The 15,170-nt window shown below is 42.1% G+C and overlaps 1 long non-coding RNA gene across 3 annotated transcripts; it reads right to left on the bottom strand.

Annotated features, from left to right (window-relative positions):
- Positions 1–2,435: 2,435 nt before the first annotated feature.
- LOC142501391 (uncharacterized) lies at positions 2,436–15,164 on the bottom strand. Of its 3 annotated transcripts, XR_012803489.1 has the most exons (5): positions 14,948–15,164; positions 14,173–14,253; positions 4,431–4,488; positions 2,790–2,960; positions 2,436–2,552 (listed from the first exon to the last, which is right to left on the bottom strand). It is a non-coding gene; the product is annotated as an uncharacterized LOC142501391 (long non-coding RNA). The 3 variants fall into 3 exon arrangements; XR_012803487.1 differs by having other exon boundaries at positions 2,436–2,960; XR_012803488.1 differs by having other exon boundaries at positions 2,436–2,960; positions 15,077–15,149.
- Positions 15,165–15,170: the final 6 nt, after the last annotated feature.

Here is a 15,170-nt window from a genome sequence, read left to right as displayed (position 1 = left end):
AAAATGGGTGAATATAATTTTAGGGTATAATATCTGCGTACATCAGATTAATGGGTATAAAGCATTTCATGTGCAATACATGAGTTTACCAAACGCCGCACTGCCGCCTCCAGGCCTCAGGAATTCTCTCTCACAGCATCCAGGACAAGCTGTCTCAGTCGTGGTATGGAACCTCCACTGCGGTGCTGTATCCTGATCAATCTCCTTCCCCAATCGCTGCCGTCACTGCCGCTCACTCCTTGGGTCTATTTCTGACTGCCACTGCGTCTCGGAACACTTTGATGGTAGGTCACGTGTCCCGCGGGGTTTTGCGACCGGCCGCAAAGGGAGGTTGGGACGTAAAGCGTGATCGTAGCTTTACTGCAGTTTGCCGAATGCAGTTTTTTGTGTGAGAAATCAGTCCAATGCAGATATGCCACACAGAGTGTGGAGATACAGTTCTAGGACTTATAAAATCTTTATCCAACGCATTTCGAAGCATAAGCTTCTTCTTCAGGAATTCAGTGACGGCAGCGATTGGGGAAGGAGATTGATCAGGATACAGCACCGCAGTGGAGATTCCATACCACGACTGAGACAGCTTGTCCTGGATGCTGTGAGAGAGAATTCCTGAGGCCTGGAGGCGGCAGTGCGGCGTTTGGTAAACTCATGTATTGCACATGAAATGCTTTATACCCATTAATCTGATGTACGCAGATATTATACCCTAAAATTATATTCACCCATTTTTACAAACTTCACTATGTGCGTTTGCGCTTTTGTCTTTTTTGTGTTTCAGTTGCCTAGGGGTTTACCCCTGTTCACATAGCTGCAGGTCACCCATCGACTTAGAGGTTGTATTTTGTTATATAATTAACACAACGGTGGTGAAGGGTTCAATTAATAGAAATAATAATTTGCGCACTTTATCTGTCTTTGTTATATTGTTTTCCCAACATGGATAGTTCAAGTCCAGGATGCAAAATAGCAAGAATTCCATTATAAACTGACCTTTGGTGCAGTCTTCTCTCCCTACAGAGCTTCAGCATAGGTCTCTGATACAGACAGAACCCCAGAGCACCGAGAGCTACAGAATTTAAAGACACTAACGAGCCACGTGAGCAGGCTAATCAAGTCAGCCTGTTCTCAGGCTGAGATTTAACCTGCTCAGTGCTGTGCTCAACTTTTAAACCTAGGTCTCCCATGCATACCAATCAGATAGGGAATCCACCCTGTCACCGACTGCATTGCATTTTCTGAGAGCACAATATCCGCATTAACATAGGAGACAACTAGCTAGTAATATAGTTACACATCTGTATGCTTTTGGCTAGATTTGGATTCATTTTGGTCAGAAGCCTGCCGTCTATTATTTCCGCACATAACAAATACATTATCAAAACAAATATCCTTCATTGTTGTATCTATTTATAGTAAAAGCACCGAAACTGCTTAGAGGAAATAAAATGTGCATGAAATGCCACATTTCAGATGACTGCAGCGATGATGGCCTTCTCTACATCAAAACACATGTTTGCTTTGGTTATCATCTTGCTGTGTATTGGAGTGAACATTGATGGGATGATGTGAACTAAGAGAATATGTGGGTCTGGAAAGGATCAGAGGTAGCTGTAGAGTTTCCACTTAAAACACCAACATTCTAAAATATATTTCACTAGTTGTTTTGCTAACTATGGACATATTTTACCATCAATGGACTGTCATCATTACTTTTTGACAGGTAACTGTGTGTAACTTTTGTACTCCTGTTTCTGTTCACAGTAAAAGCAACACTTCATGACCAGAATACTTTTCAAAAACAATATAACGAAATATAAAGAGTTATTAAGTGCTCCATTGTGCTGGAAAAATACACTGACTGGACACTTGCCAGCTCCAATACATACCAGTGAGACAAATGTCAACCCCAAATTTACAAGTATTACTTAAATTGATTAAAATGACATCAACACATACTTCAACTTTTCATATTCCTTTGATTTGGCTATCTACTAGGGATGTGAATAATTGTGCTTTTTCAGTGGATGTGGTGTGCATGCATTCTTATGTAGCCCTTCTCTTTCTCTCGATTTCCCTCTCTCCTATCTTTATCTCTTTCCACACCCTTCTCCCATAATCCTGCTGTAGTAGTTGACCTGGCTTCTTTAAAAAGAAACCAAAAACATATATTAATTAAACATGGAGAGGAAGCTCCTGGACTGTATTGTATTTTAAATATTTTTTCTATATTTATGCTAAAAATAACAGAACTGTAGAGAGATGCTTTCTTTTTAAAGAGAAACAAATATTTTAGAGGATGGAGTTGTAAATGTGTAAAAAAAAATATTGGCACCCTGGATTTGTAGATCAAAATATATTGGTACCCCTGCAACCCTCATACCATCACACTTAGACTACTGCCTGCAACACAGGTTTTAGTTAATCATGTTCTTTATTCTTTCATTCACCCAACTGCTCTCTTTCTTTCTCCATGCTCTCCTTCCCTTCTTTCCACAGTCTCCATTGTCACCACTTTTTTTGTATACAGTACACTGAAAATACCCCATTAATTTCTGTAAAAAACAAAACAACAAACAATCACAAGTTCAGCAGGACAAAATTATTCAACAGAGTTGCTGCCACTACTTCTTCCCACGTGAGTTTGTAAATACCACTCAGCCCACACCCTCCCTATCCTGGTCTTATGCTGTTCACAAGCGTAAGAATGAAATGCATTCATAAAGGCTGAAGAACAGCATGTGATGTGCTGAAAATGGGCAACAGCAAGTCCTGTGGAACTGGAAGATTACCATGGTGAATTGAGAAGCATGGGTAACTACAGCAGAAAAGGAGTCTTAAAGTATGGTCTCTGTGATTCATAGACTCTCCCAGCTGAGAGGTTTTTCCAGACGTGGCTGAGGTCCCCTTGCACTAGTACTCTGGTGAGCAAAAACGGCATTTCTCCAGGCCTGAAATTTCTACTAAAAAAAGATAATGACAGATATCATTCTTAGAGCTCTTTAATAATTACAACTGCTATCCTAATGCCCTAAGACCCTTCCATATATTGAGAAAATCCAGGGCTGCAAATATATTGCAGTGGTAAAGAGAAATGAATTCAAGATAAAGTGGTTCCACAATGTGGAGAGGTTTAATGAATCAGATTTAGGGGCTTGTTCCATAATGGCCGAAGCCATTGGGCCATCTTCGGATAAAATTCCCCATTGACTTCAATAGGGAATTTCGGTCGAAAACAGCCCAATTGGCTGATTCGGCTGATATAGAATAAGGCCCTTAGGCTTTTATTTGAATCGGGCTGTCCATATGCTAGTGCTGAATTGGAGCTGTCGCAGTTTACTGAATGAAGGCCAATATCACATAGCGCAACCCCACATGGTACAAACCCTGAAATAGGGATGGCTGTGACCCCACACTTAGGCATGATTTAAAAAAATGTATTATTTCTTTATGTTATTTAAAATCTCCTCTGCTCTCTCTCCAGTTCGGAAAAATAACTATTTTGTCATATGGGTAGGAGTAATACCAACACGGACTTAATGTCACATTATTGAAAAGAAATGCAACATTATGCTACAATAGCGTGGCGTTAAGCCTATGCGAATGAGATTCAATTTGGACATTGTTTTTGCATATAATTAGCGTTTAAATACCATATTATAGATGTAGCCAGACTTACTGTATTTGTGAAACTGCAGCAGGAGATTCAAAGCACCAATGTAAAATCCAGAATCACAGAAACAGGGAACCCAGGTAAAATAGTGGCCTAGGTAAAGAGCCACTACGGCTTGAAACTCTGCTCTGAGACTGCCACCTTTTTAATGTCTCAATAAAGCCTTGCATATTTTTTCATTACCTGGGTTCCCTGTTTCTGTGATTTTGGATTTTACATTTGTGCTTTGAATCTCCTGCTGCAGTTTTACTGTGACCTCCTGGATTCGGCAGCACACATAGGGGGGGGGGGGAGGAGGGAGGAGAATCCCTTATCACTACATTTGAGCGGTCTGGATTTCCTTAGCCAGCGGGACTAACAGCTTTGAAATAGGTCTGCACTAGGAGGTAAGAAGATTTATTGCAATAGTATCCTTCCAGGACCTTAAATGGCTCCCCGACAGACCTCCAATCATTCTCCCCCTGATCCTTTCTACATTACCTCAGTCGAGAGAGCACAGGACAGTGCTGTGTTTCATTACTGTGTTTGTGACCGCGCATAATAGAGTTTTGCGGCTGCCATAGTACTCTGCGGTAATGATATGTGGTGCTAGTGTGTCTTTAATCAAAATGCAATGAAACACACCCCTTAATCCCATATATAAATTTCAGATAACTAAAAAGTTTTTTAAAAGTATGACATTTTTACTTAAGCAAATGACAGTAAATTAGAGCTTAGAGATAAATAACAAAGATTTTGGAAAATAATACAATCTTCTTACAATAATACAATCTTCTTACACCGACGTCTTCTTCTAGCTGTCTCTTGTACGGTTTCACCTGTAAAATAAATGAGAAGAAATAGATGCATTAATTACAATGTGCTGCTGTGTCAGTGTGCATGCACGTTCTATGTGAACTGTATGGAACGCATATGCGTTTAATTGACTTTGTGCACATGCTCGGTACAGGTATTGCAAATTAAATGGAACGCACACATTACCTTAATTATACATTAATCGTTGGATGTGTTTCGTACATGAAAAACGAGTTGAAGTTGATCAACCTACCGAATCTCCATAAAAAGGATGAAAACAAGGAATAAACACTGACAAAACATTTGCAGCCCCCTAACAATTGTACAAAAATGATTAAGTATTACAAAAATAAATTGATGTATTCAAAACTATATGTATTCAAAAATGTATTTATTTTGTCCTTCGTTTAACTGATTACTCCAGCCCACAGTTCTCTGATGCCGTAAAAGTCCATGGATTGTGTTTTTCACTGACTTGAATTCTGCATCTAAAATAGCTCTCCTCAAATTGTTAGGAATAGCCTTGATACCCCTGGAACTGCCAAATTTCACGTCTGGTCCACTCGGCACAACTTTCAAAAGTCATACGGTGTTGGTAGATTAGTTTGAGAAATAGACTCAGCTGTCCCCTGCTGTGTAATAAATAGCTTTTCAAAGATTCCCCTGGGATTATTGAACGTGGGGTGTCATCTACTGGATCCACATGGGCAGAGATACCGGTGTGTCTATGCCACGTAGCACAGCAGGTGTGCTTTAGCAAAGAGGCCGAGATAACAGCTCAGGGATGCCACTTTCTTGCAGGTCGGTTCCAGTAGCATGGGGGCTCATAGCCACAAAGTCATCATCGCTGTATGAGTTGTTGTGTGTGCTTCCTACCAACAGGGTGTCACGGGAGACCAGGACTAACACACCAAGGATCAACTTGCCAGACAGAATTACAGAGTTAATCAAAGTGAATTTATTAGTAAAAGATAACCACAACTGTTTGGAACATACAACATACACTCCCAACTGGGTAACTGGAGAATACCGCACAGGCCTGGGTGCAGGGACCTCTATGAAGAGATTTTTTCCTGTTCTGCTCCTACACAGTGTTCAGCAGGCATTGCTATCAGAGAACCCAACTGACACAGCAGGAACCCAGAACTCTGGAACCTATAGCTGCCGCTGGCTCTGGTTGGAACTCCCACTAGAACTAACTAGGGACCTCCCTCTCCACCTTTCATACCCCATGCCACAACATGCAAAACATGTTATATCAGTGGCGCTGGGCCCCAAGTGACAACAAATAAAGGATCACCAATAAAAGGATATGTAGCAGCCTGATGGAGGTAGATGTCCACTAGAGCCCTCCTCGTGTAGGCGGTCAGATCATGCAGACAAAAGAGATTAAAAAACAAACATAGTGTGATACAGTACAACATAACACAAATAACACCACTAACAGACACTGAAACTAACATATGTTGAGACACACAATGGGCTGAAAAGTAAAAAACATTTAATATAATAACTGATCGTGCAGTACAACTAAAATCACACAATGTGAGAAGTCCCTAATATCCTTTAGCTAGCTACCGGAGCCCAGCTGGTATCAGGCAGTGGATAATCTGAGAGTATCCCCTCTCTTACGAAACCGGTTTGGCTCCTGCACGTCTCCTGGGTGTCTGCCTCGTGCTAATGTCCGGCTGGCGTGGAGGGGGTGGATGTAGCAGCTGTCTCAGCTTCGCCAGGGCAAGATCATCCATCCACACTTCCTCTCTCTGTCCTCCGAGATGTGGGCATGCGCAGAAGCGCTCGGCGTCGCAGGGCATACACCACCGCAACCCCAGCTCCTCGCAGTGAAGGGGAAAGCTCTTGGCGGCAAATTCAAAAGTGCTCCAGTGAAGGAGCTGCTCAGCTTGGCCTGTGGGGCTCAGAAACGTAGCATGTAGCGTTCAGTGATAACAGGGACCACCCTACGCGTTTCGGAAGACTGCGCTTCCTTCCTCAGGGGTAAAAAAGTAGTGCCTCAGTCTCTGATTGTCTGCATATATATAGTCCCGATTTAAAGACACAGTGGCCAATTTAAAAATGGACATGCGCACTGACACCAATGACTGGTATCTCAGCATATAACAACAACATACATAACCATATAACCTATAACAGACCACATAAAAGACAAATGAATAAATCATAACACTTATAAAAAAACATATCTGCAAAAGAATCACGTCATATTTCATGTAGACCCCCAACTACCAAATGGAGGAGGGAATCTGAATAAATTGATACATAATACATGCTAGCTTTTTAGCTTGAGTGATCCATATTAACCCTTAAAACCATTCTCATTCAAGGAGGTATGCTAATCATGATGATATACATAAGAAAAAAGCCAATATACAATCCATATATAAACACAATTTAAACACAATATTGCATAGACAAGTGTAAGATGGACAGCATCCTAGAAGGAGCTTAGACCCAGGGAGCCGTTAATATAAACAACGCCCACAACATAGCATGTGGCAAAATGTCCAGCACCCAGTGCAATAACCTCCATAACTCACATTAAAATAAAGGTGGTGTAATAGTGATGAAATGCTATTAATAACAAGTAATCAATTAATGAATATAAAGAAAAAGTATCCTAAAGCTAAGGGATATATAACTACATGTACATTAACCAGTACACATGCATGTCTGTGCCCAAATACATGTACATGTATATAAATATATACATGATACAAATGTACCAAATTGTGAAAAAATGCGTAATGCGAACTAATACATATGCACATCTGTGCCCAAATATATGAACATGTGCATAAATATATACATGATACAAATATACTAAATAGTGATAAATAGTGATATAATATGTGATACAAACTTGCATAGTGAATGCCATATATAATGAAACACTAAATGTCAATTACTTAATAAGAAAGGCCTTAAGGTCGAACTCAATGTTTAGGCCAAGTGGCATGAGAGTCTGGAGCTCGTATATCCAGAAAGACTCCTTTTTGCCCAGGAGGCTATTAATATTGCCTCCTCTCCAATTTGGCGTAAGTGCCTCTATGGCCAGACATTTGAGTCCTCTAGGGTCCTTTGCATGCACCTGAAGAAAGTGATTAGACACACTGTGTGTGACCAAGCCCTTGGTACTATTGTAGATGTGCTCATACAAGCGTCGTTTAATGGACCTTGTGGTCATTCCCACATATTGCAGACTGCAGGGACATTCCAAAAGATAAATAACATTTTGTACTATTGCATGTGATATGTTGTTTGATGTCTTAGATCTTAGAGGTAACTGATGAAGTGAATGTAGTTTTTTTTGTACTGTATTTACAGGCTGTACATGTATTGCAGATGAAATAGCCCTTAAGTCCAAAAATGTTTTGCGTTTTTTTCCGCATTAGAGGACAGCTGGGAGCTAATTTCTGTCCAATATTTGGTGCTTTTGTAAATATTACATTCGGTCTATCTGGTAATGTACTAGCTATATCTTTATCCTTTTTAAGAATAGGCCAGTGCTTGTACAAAATCTTTTTGATGTTAGGGGCCATGGCGTTATATTGTGTTGTAAATGGTATGTTCGTTGATGTTTTTGTCCTATTCTTGTATTGAAGAAGGGTGCTCCTATCTATTGATTCGACCTCGGATATAATCCTATCTAGATCGTTTGCTTCATAATTCCTGTCAATAAATTTATTTTTTAAGTCTTGTGCTTGTGTGTAAAAAGTGTTTACTGTTGAGCTATTACGCTTTAATCTAATAAACTGTCCCTTTGGTATGTTCTTGATCCACGCAGGGTTGTGATGGCTGCTGGCATGTAAATAATTATTGGCCTGGACGGTTTTAAAAAAGTTTTAGTGTGCAGAATGTTATCTTTTGTGTATATACATAAATCCAAAAATTCAATGTAAGTGCTACTGGATGTGAAAGTGAATTTAAGATTAAACGGATTGTTATTCATGTAATCTTGAAATAATGTTAATTCCGTGTGCGTACCTGACCAAATAAAGAAAATATCGTCGATGTAGCACCGCCATAGGACCAAGCTCGCTCCATAGAGACAGCCGGACCAAATGTACTTTTTTTCCCAGCCGCCCATGAATAAATTAGCGTAACTAGGAGCGAACTTAGTACCCATGGCGGTGCCACATGTCTGTAAATAATAGGGGAGAGATATGGCCAGTGTGACATAGTCCAGTGTGACATAGTCCAAAGATGTTATGCAGCTTTCTGCCCCGTTTTAGGTCAGAAAGTGCAGGAATTGTGCAAAATGATCCATTCCACAGCTTCACATTAACTCAGGGTGGTAAATGGAAAATCCAGACCACAGATTACAATGTGTCTAGTTCTCCCTCACCTGCTCTCCTAATCACTAGCACAGGTATTTAGAGCAGAGAGGTTTGCATTTCAGTCTCTCTTCTTAGAGCCTGGGGGCTGGGGGTGTCGCTGCTCCCCTGCATCCAGTTCGGGGTGGACGGCCCCTTCGAGTAACACAGTACCAGAGGATTTGCCTGGACACTTGGGATCGAGTTCCCACCACGAACAGATAAGACAAACACATGTTTATTGCCGTATCAAAAGACTGTATGCTTTACCTAGTGATCCTAAATGAGAGGGCATTGTTTTAAACTGGGGAACCAGGTTAGTTGGCCCAGCAGCAGTTAGAGAAGCTGATTCTGCTGTGTAGTTAGATCCCTGAATGGGATAGGATTTTGTTTATTTGATTTGGTTTGGTTCTTAAAAATGACACTGTGTGAAATGCTATAACACTGATATGAGTAAACCGCTGAAGGTTAATGTCTGAGTGCCTCCTGCCTGCACATGTTAAAGCTGCAGTCCCTTATTTGGATGAAAATAAAGCAGACAAAAGCCTGAGTTAAGCAACGTAATACTTTGCATGGTCCTGTTTGTTGTATAATTAACCCTAGAAGACTGTGTCGGGAAGAACCCAGACAGACGTCAGCGCTACAAAAGAGGGGCGTTTGTCACACCAGGTACCTTCAATATGACCCAGCCCCTGATTGGTGGGTTAACATGCAACATTACAAGAGTAACCGGAAAACAGTTACACAGAAAAGTCAACCTGACCTGCTCCTGCCCAGGTTTTGCTTTGCCTAATCCCCTTTTATTCCAGGCAGAAATTAGAATTTATAACTATAGCGAATCCTAGATACAGCACATCGTTCCCCAACCCCCACCCCCCCCAAAAAAACAGCACTCTCTTCCACAAATAATAATGACAACCGTATGCATCATAGATAATAAAAAAAAGTCTGATGTGGGTACAGTATTGTAGGCGAGTGTTGCCATAACAGGGGGGTCAGCAGGAGATTCAGGTACTGTGGAGTGCAGCAGTGTTCCCCTAACTAAGGTTAGTTTTCTGTTTGCTTAATCACCAAACCTTTTCTTACTTTGTTCATCTTTCCCGGGCTTTGCTTTCCCTACCATCATTTAGATGTTTTTTAATGTTTAGTATGTTGCCAGTAGCGGTTCTAGGTCTTGTGCGGCAATGGGCCCCAATATTTTACTGGGTTTTTTGTAACAATTTTTTGTATACTTGCCTTTTATTATTTGATGTTGCTTAATACAGATGCAGCCAGCTGTACCTCCACCCTGCCCTGCAACATATACTGGTGAACCGCGGACCAAACGTGGTGTGATCACAGAAAAGTGCAGAGAAGGGGCGAATTGCCGATCAGGATTAACACAGTGGGGATCCCTATTTCTGAATGTGATTCCTACTGCATTAATCCTACCGGGCCACACCAGTCTTGAAGACCTGTACAGTGAGAGCAGACAGAAGCAGTCCATCTATCTATCTCTAGCAGGCGATCGCACTGCTTTTATTATTACTTTAATTACATAATAATGATGAAGGGTGTCTCCAAAGCTGAACCGCATTAATTTCAGAACCAGGTTCCCCTTGCTTTACGAGTTAAAGGCCCAGGTATGGGGTTCCAGTATCTCATACCAGTTTAAATCTCCCGATCACGTGATGTGGGAGAATTAAACTTGCAGGAGATACCGGCACCCCATACTGGGGCCTGTAACTCGGAAAGCAGGAGGTCCCCGGTTCTGCAATGAATGCGGTTCAGCTCCGGAGATCCCCTGCTTCAATACTATGCCATTAAAATAAAATAAAAACATTGCGATCGCCTGTTAGAAATGTGTAGAGAGAGGGACCGATTATGTCTGCTCTCACTGCGCAGCTCTTCCAGACTGGTGCAGCCCGGTAGGATTAAGGCAATGAGAGTCCCATTCAGTGGCAAAGACCCATGCTGTGTTAATCCTGACGGGCAATTAGTCACAATTATTATTATTCCACAATATATCTGGTTACATCTGTACATGATAATGTGAGTTATATATGTCATAGGCCACTGTAAAGAAGAAGTATGGTATACAATGTACAAATGTGCCCTACTTTCCCCACGGCAACCGTTTGGCAGGAAAGCAAGAACCTGAAAATTGCAGGAAATACATGGTTATACGTGGCTGCGTCATCCTCAGAATTGCGGCAAAATCTTTTTATTGCCATGCCTCTAGGGTAAGTTAGTTAAGCCTTGCAGTTGGTAAGAAAACTTGATGTTGCTATTTGCAAATTCAAAATCTTTTAAATTATTTCAACACTTATCTCCGCTTCTTTGCTGTACAGTAGGGCCCCACATATTCGGCAAGTTTGGTTCCTGGCCCCGTTGAAAAGCAGAAATCGCAGAAAAGCATGTCAATGTTCCAAATGGACAAACGGGGTTTATTTGATAATAAGTAGTTTATTTAATACATAGTATGATCATACTCATTCAAAAGTCGACAAGACTCTCTCTGCCAGGGAGTGTCCAGGCAGCAACCTTTATAAATTTAATTTCCTTTGTTCAAAATGTGTTGCTAGGCAGATTATACTAACCACTCCTTAATTCTTAAACCATTCATCTTACAGCTCATTAAACTTGGTTTGAACAGGCCTCAAACAGCCATGAATAGGTGCCTTGGTACTCACTATCACTAGAATGTGGACGTTACTTTAGTCACAGTCGTAAATCTACTTAGAAGCGAAACCTCCCATCTACACACCACATACACATTCTTACTCACAAAATGGATACTGAAAACAACAGTTTTTACAAAATGGAAACTGAACATCACTTTCAATCCTTCTCCAGAGACCCCCCCAGTCCATTTCAATAATATATCAACAGTATCTTCATTTCAGCAATATTATTTCGTCAAGCAGAACATAGCTTTTTTTGTGCAGAGCGCACAAATGCCATGTCCACCGGCGATTTCCCGTCTCTCCTCCCTCCTGCGCCGTCCGAATGCAGTATCCTGCGCATGCGTGGACTCGGTGTTCCCTGCTGTGCATGCGCAGAAAAAAATTACTGCAGTCAGGAAACAGTCGTTTTGGCGTATTGCCGAGAAGCAGGGCTGAGAAGCGGGGCCCTACTGTACATTTGATTTCAACCTTTATATTTTATCTCCTTCTGTGCTAGCTGACAATGATGTCTTGGGTTGCCAGGTGGCTTCTCAAAAAATACTGGACAATGGTGAAAGGTGCGACACGCTAAAGAAACGTTGGTGGGGAGGTATGTTATTTTTAAATTATCTGACCGTTACTTATTTTTTTCTAAATTTCACTCCAAGTATAACGAAATTTCACCATTTCACATTCTATTTCTTTAAAAAAAACTCTGGGGATGGGCTTGGGGATGGGCTTGATTACGGAACACCCTCCCCAGATTTTTTTTTACTAAAAAAATATGAAATGATGCAGATTAGTGCAGACTTGGAGTGAAATTTAGAAAAAATCATGTAATGGTCAGATCATTTCTAAATAACAAAGCTGCAGTTATACATGGCGAGCAATACTGATCTTAATGCTCCTTATCAAAGTTGCTTCTGTGTGAATAGCAGAGCAACCGGCTTTGATTTTGAGCCTTAAAAGCCTGCCTGCCAGAGTCTAAGTCCAGCTTTTTGGGACCAAGTTCTCAGAAATGAACGTAGCGGTTGCGGCTGGGATTTTATGCCAATTTGAGTTCCAGGAGATTTGGACTAACTCGCGGTCAGGAGGGACCAAGTTCACAGAAGAGAACGTAGCGGTGGCGTATGGAATTTTATGCCCATTTGGGTTCCAGGAGATTCTGGGCTAAAATTCAAGGTAAAACTCTCCCATACAGTAGGAAAGTCTAGTTTTCGACACCAGTCCCAAAGTGTGTCTTTTTGTCTGAATTTTGTGTTCCATTGTGTGTAAGCGAATTTATGCCGAATAAATTACAATTTATTTTATTACCTTGTTTTGCTCAATGAATGATACTGGTAAAAAGCTGTAAATAACCTGGTCTCCCGTGACACGTGTATTTGGACCCTCTGTCCAGTAAAAATTAGATGCAATACTGAACATGTATGTGTCCAGTATTTCTTCTCTGGACATAGTCACCTGACCGGCTTGCGGGGCCGCAGGATTTCCCCGAGCAGGGAGAGAGCAGGGCTATTGCCAGGGGGCTGGACAGCTCCCCTCCATCCTGATTGGCTGCATTATCCAGCAGCCGGTCAGGAGAAGGTGTCAGGAGCCTGAGGGTGGGGCCAAGGAGAGGAGGAAACAGCATGGAGCAGACAGCGAGGTGTGCAGGTCTGGAGCGCATTGTCACCATTGTGTCCAGTATTTGTGGAGAAACCACCTGGCAACCATAACAACAGGACAGGCAGACAGAGCGCAAATGTCCAAATTGAATGTATTACTTCTGGTTTTTTAATGTAACTATGTATTGTTATCATAACTCTGGGCCCAGGACATACTTGAAAATGAGAGGCAACTCTCAATGTATTACTTCCTCGTAAAACATTTTATAAATAAATACACACACAGGACACACATACCTGTCTCACCTCTCTTCGCTCCATGCTGTTTCCTCATTTCCTTGGCCTCACCCACGGGCTCCTGACACCTCATCCTGATTGGCTGCTCCTGGGTAATGCAGCCAATCATGACATAGGCAGCCCACTAGCAAGAGACCTGCTCGATCCCTGCTCATCCCGAGACTCCAATCAGGTCACTTTGTCCAGAGGTAACACCAGACACATACATGTCTGGGATTCTAGTACCTCTCATTTTTTTACTGGACAATGTCCAAATACAGAACAGTCCTGTTCAATACCGAACACCTAGCAACCCTATATCATACACTTGTTCCCCCTTATCTCCATTGCATTTTCACCTCCTCCCCTCCTTGTATGGTCACGTCCCGGCGGAGAGCTTGCTCGCACATTCGCGATCAAAACAATTAAAGTAAATTGTTGTGTCCTAGCTGCGCACGTGAACGTGAGAGTGCAGAGGCGTGATGCTTGGCGAGACAAATATTTTTGTATTTGTCGCGCTTGCCCTGGTCACATGCGCAGTTCAGCCAATGAGGGCGAACCGCTCACATGATGTCATGGCCATGCCCCCCCACAAGCGCGAAACTAGCTGGCCAGGAACCGCCCAGCGCCTGACATCATTGGCGCTCGAGTGCACTGCCACCCTGGACGAGGCCTATTTCTTGCATGCCTCTGGTGCTTTCTCCTTTGTCCCACTGATGTCTGTCTGTCTCCTGTTTCATCTCATGGGAGCCTGTGTGGGCCATTTAAAGATGATGGGCTCTAGGCAGCAAGCTACCTTATGGCAGAGCTGCATTCATTATCAGGATGGATAAGAATCCCATCCTACTTACTTTCTATAGTTTAAAGCTGGAAATGTCAGTTGGTGCACATTTTCTTGCCTGGGAGGTTATATTGGCCACTGCCATTCATACCTATTACGACAAACATTTGCCATGGTTACAGCAGCGAATAAACAGGTAAAAACTCAGCAAAAAAACAAGATTCTGAAAAAAAAAAATAGTTAGAAATAAGGCTAACGCATGCTCATGGACTGTGGCCGCAGCCTAAGGGCTCAATCATACCAGTGTTGCAGGGCGGCAGCAGGCACAAAATGTGCTATTATTATGTGACGTCACCCAGCGCTGCCGCCGAGCGGCACCTTGATTATACCGGGGAGGGTGAGCAGAGGAGTCTTGGAGGTAGCATGGCCGTGAGCGGTTCGCCTCATTGGCTAAACCGCTTAAGTGACGCGGTCGTCGTGGCAAGAAAACAATTTTGCAAATCTCCTTAGGAGACCGCCGCCTTGCAGCTCCACGCGGTGCGCTGGTATGTAAATCATCAGCGGATTTCAGCTGTTTGTTTTCCAGCAGCGCGGCGACATCTGGTATACAATTACAATTAGATTGTAAGCTCCTCGGAGCAGGGACTCCTCTTCCTTAATGTTACTTTTATGTCTGAAGCACTTATTCCCATGACCTGCAATTTATATTATCTGTCATTTATTTGATTCAACCTGTGTATTACTGCTGTGAAGCGCTATGTACATTAATGGCGCTATATAAATAAAGACATACAATAATCACGGCCTAACTCAGCACAACATGGAGAGACAGATTATGTAATTACTTTCTTTATCTCAATATATCCCAATAAATCATTGGCTTGTTTTCCTGAGCTTCCAAACCCCCTCCCTCCTGGTGTCACCGTGTTTTATTGGTTGCTGCTGCCTTTCCTACTTCATGTGTCACTATTTACCATTGGTACCAGCAGTTGGGGCATGAACTTAGTGACAAGCAACAAACATGTTGTTCCTCGCGCCTCTGACGCGTTTGCTGCTCTTCGGCAACTG

This window comes from Ascaphus truei, chromosome 1 (genome assembly GCF_040206685.1).
Source record: "Ascaphus truei isolate aAscTru1 chromosome 1, aAscTru1.hap1, whole genome shotgun sequence".
In the NCBI taxonomy this organism is placed as follows: Eukaryota; Metazoa; Chordata; class Amphibia; order Anura; family Ascaphidae; genus Ascaphus; species Ascaphus truei.
This window is presented reverse-complemented; position numbering and strand designations above follow the sequence as displayed.